This window comes from Denticeps clupeoides, chromosome 11, assembly GCF_900700375.1.
Source record: "Denticeps clupeoides chromosome 11, fDenClu1.1, whole genome shotgun sequence".
In the NCBI taxonomy this organism is placed as follows: domain Eukaryota; kingdom Metazoa; phylum Chordata; class Actinopteri; order Clupeiformes; family Denticipitidae; genus Denticeps; species Denticeps clupeoides.
In genome coordinates, this window is record NC_041717.1 from 17,693,028 (window position 1) to 17,700,309 (window position 7,282).

The 7,282-nt window shown below is 44.7% G+C and overlaps 1 long non-coding RNA gene across 2 annotated transcripts; it reads right to left on the reverse strand.

Moving 5' to 3' along the window:
- Positions 1-270: 270 nt before the first annotated feature.
- LOC114799584 (uncharacterized) lies at positions 271-6,528 on the reverse strand. 2 transcript variants are annotated; one of them, XR_003751251.1, is made up of 5 exons: positions 4,939-6,528; positions 4,523-4,818; positions 4,238-4,285; positions 4,002-4,129; positions 271-3,686 (listed from the first exon to the last, which is right to left on the reverse strand). It is a non-coding gene; the product is annotated as an uncharacterized LOC114799584 (long non-coding RNA). The 2 variants fall into 2 exon arrangements; XR_003751252.1 differs by having other exon boundaries at positions 4,917-6,528.
- Positions 6,529-7,282: the final 754 nt, after the last annotated feature.

Genomic DNA, 7,282 nt, shown 5'->3' on the forward strand with positions numbered 1-7,282 from the left:
CACTAGGCTACTACCACCCCATGAGCATGTAAAAATGACCATGTACCTAAAATGCAGGGACGCTAAAGCTGGAAAATCCTCTTTTGTGAATATATGTAATCATCATGCAGTATTAAAAACTCAGAGCTAATGGAAATGCTGGGCCACATAAAGTTCAAACAGGGGACACAGGCAGTGCAAGAGTAACATTTAACAGAAAACATGTAGACAACAATGAGACAGACAGTACTAAACTAGTGCAATGAGTAATAAATGTGCAATGTAAAATAGTGCAAATACTGCTGTGCAAAATGGAACGGTGCATTAATAGATAATATTGCAGATAGATAATATTACTCAATATAACAGAGGTAGTGTGAGTGTGTGAGTGTGTGTTCGAGTGTGTCAGTCTAAAGAGGAAAGTTCAGATGTCTGATGGCCTGTGGGATGAAGCTGTTGCAGAGTCTGGCAGTGAGGGCCCGAATGCTTCGGTACCTTTTTCCGAATGGTAGGAGGGTGAAGAGTGCATGTGATGGGTGTGTAGAGTCCTTTACAATGCTGGTGACTTTCCGGGTACAGCGTGTGTGGTAAAGGTCCGTTATGGAGGGAAGAGAGACTCCGATGATCTTCTCAGATAAGATGGTGTCTGCACGATGACATAGCACAAATGCTGCAGTCTGTTCTGCTTGACATCTTTTTAGCAACAAGGCACAAGCCAACCCATCTGCCATCTCCCCATGAGAAATTGTCCCATTTTCATCTGCTCATTGTCACACGCTTGCATGCGTCTGAAGCTGAGGTTGTGCAAAGAGACTGTGAACAATTTAATTAAAAATTTAAAAAATGCAGTGCATGTGAATTTCAGGGCATGATATTAAAAATGTTAAACAATGAAGACATTGTGTCTGAAGACCATGAAAAAGTCAGTCATCTCAAACATAAATTAATCATCAGATCTTAGATTTTTAATATAACAGAATTATTTTATTTAAGAAAAAAAATCAATGAAATATGCCTAAAGTGGCTAAAAATGGAGGAGCAAAGTTGGTGTGGCTGTGCCAGGGAGGAGTGCAAACACATATTAACTTAAGAATAGAGGGTATTACTTTTTGTTTTCCTTAAATATTGATCATTTTAAAAATCAAAATGAAATGAATTAAAGCATCAGACTGCATTTTCGCAAGAAAGAAAAGTCAATTTCTGTATATTTTCAAATTTCTTCAATATTAAGCCCAACATTGATCATCGGTGTCCTTCATCCTTTGACTTGTTCCTCTCAAGAACCGGGAAAAGGGCAGGGTAGATCATCACAGATCCCTCAGATCCCTGAGACCTTTTTTCCTGCTGCCCACTGGCAAATGATATGAAGGACCAGCCGACACAGGAACAGTTTCTTTCCCCTCCCCCTGACCGGAATAAAATTCCTTTTGTGTGACCACTTTTTTTTTATTATTGCACAGCTGTATAAGTTCTTGTTCCGATGCATGTAAAAACAATATGGTATAAAAAAATAAGGCAATTTGTTTTGATAAATTAATTAAACACAAGAATTGATCGCATAATGAAGAACTATTTCCACCTTATGAATTGTTTGTTGGTAGTATTCTAATAATTTGATGGAATGGATTTCAGCTATCAGCCATAATCATCAACACAAATAAAACACTTTTGTTGCCATGAATGTAGTCCAATAAGTAATTTTTTTTTATTACACTTCCAAAAAAGAGAACTTTTTCACCACACTCCCATTTTTGAGATGCACTGGTCTCATTTAGAGTTTTAGATCTTCCTCATGCGATGAGGGTTCGGTTCTGAACCAGCTGTCAGTGAGCCGATACAGACGTCATCGAGCGGCAGCGACGCTCAGCGATTAGCAAGAAACTGAGTGCGGATTCTGTAGCTGTCTGTAAATACATCAGTTTTTAATGAATCTAATTATCTCTGGCAGCTGCCTACCGATCCGCATTACAATCAGCCGTGGCGACACCTGCCAACATCAGACGTCTTCCTCGTCACACAAAGGTAATGAAGGACGCTAATCAATAAAGACGCCCCTCCGTCCCCTGCACAGGCTATTGCAGAGGATGAGACAGAGAACGGCCTTCTGGGGATTTCCTTTCCCATTTTGCTCTTCCCAGGGGCGGACACGGGACGCGAGGGCAGCACTTTATCAGCAGCTCTCCCCGGCGGACACGACTCTGAGTGACGACTTTATCTCTCGTCTCCCAAGGTTAGAGAGGGAATGGGAGAGATGAGAACCTGGACTCCTTCTCTCTCCTCAAAGCCTGGGCCTGGTGAGCGTAAAAGTGGCATTTTAAAAGGCCCTCACTTTCAAAACCTCCAGAATACCTCACCACACACACACACACACACACACACACACACACAGGATAGGCCTGTTCTCTCAAGCTCACGGTTCTGCCCACGGCAGCAGACCAGGAGGCCAGGCAGAGTTCATAACAGGCACCTTGAATATTGCGACATTAATCTTTAAAGTGGGTCAGGAGGAAATTGTGTGCGCTTTCTGCTGACCAGAGCCCTGCAGGAGGGAAAGCCTCTCCGCTGAGCCGAGGCACGAGGATTTACCCTCACCGCGGCGCCGAGCGGCTTCCCACACGGAAACCGGCCTGTATTTTTAATGCAAAGCTCCTCCACCAGCTGCATCCACACGTGTGAGGTAACCCGTCGTGACATGAACAGGATGCGAGTTTTAGTCCAAGTTTACATCCATGTGAAAACGTGCCCGCAGATGGGAGGTTTGCTGCAACAGACACTCCAGAGACCAAACGTGGAGCTCAGCAACTTAAAAGATGAACACTGCAACTCTCCAGATATTCTTCACCAGAAGATAACCTACTGGAATTCCAGACAACTAGAGAGCAGAGAGATTCCATTAAATCCTCTTTATCAGAATCCAGAAAGTGATAAAATGCCACAGAATTAGCTGAAGTGATGAAGTTGTACAATACAGTAAAAGTTCAGACAAGCAAAAGAAAGGAAAAAATAAGTTTGGTTTTGTAACCCTGACTTCAGCATTAGCAGTCCCAGTCACGGGTTGGTAGTAGCCTAGTGGGCAAGACACTTGCCAATGAACCAGGAGACTACAAAGTCACAGGTTCAAACTCCACTTACTACCATAGTGTCCCGGAGCAAGACATTTAACCCTGAGTGCATCCCTGCAACTACTGGTTGTAAGGGCGTCTGATAAATGCTGTAAATGTAAATGTAGAATATAAACATAGTCTTCTACATTGGGTGATGTATTGGAAAAATATTATATATCGACAATATTATTGTATATCCTGATTGGTGGATATTTTGAAGAAACTAGAATATAAAACATGTTTAAATTATTTCACCTTTTTTTGTTAAGTACATAACTCCACATGTGTTCATTCATAGTTTTGATGCCTTCAGTGAGAATCTACCAACGTAAATGGTGATGTAGATAGAGAAAACACATCGAATGAGAAGGTGTTAATATAATATTAACATAGTTTCTTTTAATTCAGTCAACTTTGGTGTGGTGGGGCAAAGTAATCCATACTGGCCTCTCTGCTGCAGGCGGAGGCCGAGGATCAGACGGCCCAAATCGAAAAATTCAGTTCCACACTAGGCAGGGATCAGCTGTGCATGCCGCTGGGAGGGGTCGGTCACACCGCTACATCTTTAGGTGTTTAAAAAGATGTTCATCACTCCATCCTGAACTGTACTTTGCAGGAAAAGTGCACACAGAGAAAAGGAGGAAAAACACACGACTTGTCATCTTCTCTCAGGAGTCAAACCAGTTGTTCCATTAATGCCCCAGTAGCCATATCATCCGATAGTGCCAGAGAAAGCCCACGTGCTCCAAAATCACAAAAAAATTTTTGATCATGTTTTTTAATCAGGTTAAAATTTTGCATCATGTTTAATAATGCGCTGCATAAAAATTGGTTCATTGTCGAAACACTGATATTTTTGTTATTTCAGCACACACGTTCAATGGAAGTGTTTTCTGAACGTGTATAGCATCTACGTACCTGAAGTGCACACTTGCACATTTTGCACACTTGAAATGTGATTGGCTCTCTAAGAGGAGGCTTCATCGAAGTCAGCGCTGATTTCAGGGGAGCTTAGCTCCCCTTGTAATTCAAACCGTGCAATGGACCTAAAACAGACACCAGCAATAAGAACAGAAAACCTCTGACTCAGATTTATTTTTTTTACATAAGTTGAACTTTGTGAATATAGACTTGTCACGCCTACAGACACTCACCTTCAGCGATGGTGACTGGCTGACAGATGGGCTTCACACAGGACTTGCCTACAGGCGAATGATTCACATCATTTTGATGTTTAAGTATATTTTGCAATAAAACAGGTACAGGGCTCATTCATATTCCGGAACCAATTTAGAATGTTCTGAAACGTGTGATTCGTATTAAAAAAAATGGGCTAATAATAAAGTGTTAATTAAGGTGAAAATTGGCCTGTACAGAGCTGGAATAAATCTGTGCAGATGAGTGTCCTGATAATGTTACTCTGCGGTTATGTTATGTACCTTTGAATATCGCGCCAAGGTTAAAATGGCTGGTCCCTCTTTGGGTCCCAGGCTGCATCTCTGATGTGAGTTTGGATACGAGTGTACGTGTTGCTGCACGTTATCTGAAGTGACATGAGGTTCGGGTTCCTGTCACCCCCTGGGAAGTGATACGGCGGAGCTGCCCGTCAACGGCCGATCACACTCGACTGACCCGCAGCCTTCGCCGTAGCCGGGACCAGCCTCTAATGTGGTAATGAGTGCTGTCAAGCTGCTGCTGTTCCTGCTGCTGATCTTCATGTTTAAAACACTAGATGCTGTTGGCATAATTATTTGTGTCAGAAATTCCTTTGTTTACATGGCTCATGGTGCGATGTGAGTGATAATTTATTCCTGGATGTGGAAGCATGTGTACCAGGACGAGCAGGTTGGTCTACCTGCCTGAAGAGGGCAGTGTTGTTCAGGACCTCCTTTCATCTCGAGTGGGTTGAGGAGTCTCTTGATCATCTGCTTTCATGACACCAAACAGCCCAGCCAAGCTTGCAGGAATCACATCTCGAAAAGCCTTGGGGCGTCCCCCCCAGTCACGCAGTGAGACGCCGGAAGCTGGAAAAACCACACGGCACCCCCCCCAAAAAAAAGGCAGCGGAAACGGCGACGCCCAAGCACACATGACAGAGGGTGTGTGCAGAACCTTCAAACCCCCTGTCTGCAACACCAGGCATCTGTCAACACGGTGTTGCCCCAAATCCTCCACTGCGCCACACCAAGAATAACATTTTCACACACACACACACACACACACACACACACGCACACACACTTCTAAGCAAAGAAAAAAATCCAGCTCTACAGTCACGCACAAAGTGATCATCTCATCCCCCCAAAACACTGGTTATTATAACACGGTTTCACGGGACAACCTGCAGTGCCGATGCCATAGAAAAGGGACGAAAAGAAAAAGAATCAGAGAAATAAATGATAGAGGGCACGCTTTGATGGCGACTGATGAAATGCCACTTCTCTTGGGGAGGAAAGATTACTCAAATTCGCGGGTCTCGCGTCCACGTTTGAATTAAGTAAAAAGTCATTCTGTCGAGATGCTCCATATATTCACGTGCAGTTGAAGAACATTTATCATTGGAACAATCAAGCCAGTCTCGCCCAACGCTGGCCAGATCAAGGTCAAACGTAAAGGCATGGTGACGCCGGTCAGAATGCGGCTCATCTGATTCCAGAAACATTCCAAAATATACATTTTTTTGTTGCTGCAAATCTCAGATCTGAGTCTGGTGGAAAATCGATATTGTTTGACGCGAACGCTCCCTCGCGGCCCCTGAGCCCGGGATCGGGTTGGTCGTGCTGATGGCGGAGAGCGCAGAGGGCAGGACGTGGCGCAGGTGGAAAATCCCCCTTATCTCAGACGGGCCCAACGTGCGGCGCCGGCTCGGGCGGAAAATGCCGGTCGGCGGAGCTGTGACCGCGCCCGCGTTAAGTCTGTTGGCGCGCCGAACGTCTATCGCTGCGCCAGCAAACACGAGGAGATGGCAAAGCGACTATCGGCTTTAGGCAAACAGAGCTGCGCAGCACCGGGCAAGATCGGCATCTCCGAGACGGGGGGAGATTACGGGTTTAAGAGGGTCCCTCTGAAGTTATGGCTGGTAAACAAAGAAGGAAACCTGCCGTCAGGCCCAGCAGCTCCAGCGCGGCTGCCGTGTGTGTAAGTACGCCGGTCACAGAACGGGCGCGGTAGAAAAAAAACACACTCAAGGCCTGGCAAGCGTTTAAAGATGCGGCCGTGAGCTTTTGTGACCCAAAGCTCGCTGCCGAGAGGCTCGGCAGGCGCTGCATTAAAAAGCCATTTCGAATGCGACCGAAATGTGCAGTGTCCTTACATACCGCTGGGGTCCCGGACCACTTCCAGCTTTCAAACGGAGCGCGAGCAGCGTGACATGGGGACTGCGTGTGACATCTACGCCAGGGCCTGGTTCACAGAAGGAGAGAGCTTCCAGGATCAGGTGGTGCTTTCAGAAAGGGAGCACGCGCATGGTGCTGCTCCAAGATGCTTGAGGCTTCAGCCTTCGGGCTTGGCTGCAACATGATGCCACTTTAGAGGTACAACGTTTGGCATGCTTGGCAGATTTTCACTTTCGAACAGCAATGCACTGCTGTAATGTTATTATGTCTCCTCATAAAAGTAGCATTAGGCATTACAGTAACCTAAACAAGACCTTCAAGACCTATCAAGACCTTCCTCTTTAAAGAATATTTAGATTAACTTGTAATTTTCCTAATGAACCAAAACTGATCACTTCATCGATGGTAACCTGAAAGCATGTTGTAAGTCGCTCTGGATAAGATGTAAATATAATGTAAATGTACATGTAAATGTAAACAGTAATAAATCATTCCTGCAATACCATTACACTGTTTTTTCTTGTTAATATCGTAACGTCCATTAATGATAGATGAGGGCTTTGCTGTGATGTAACTACAAAGCAATGAACAAAAGAGTATTATTAAAGATTGATGGGTAAAATGTAACTTCCGATGTTCATGAGGTTATCATAATATCCACTGCAGTGTCAAGTGTGCGGGATTCCTTGTTTCTTGCGACACGGGTTGACACTTGGCAGCATACAGCCCCACATTTGATGAAGAATAAATGCATCTTTAAAGCACGCTGGAGAAAAACTGAAATGTCCTTCAAACGTGTGTTGCATCAGTGCCGATCGGCAGATCAGTGCTGTTCGCGCGACAGCCATCAGAACCCCCACAGGG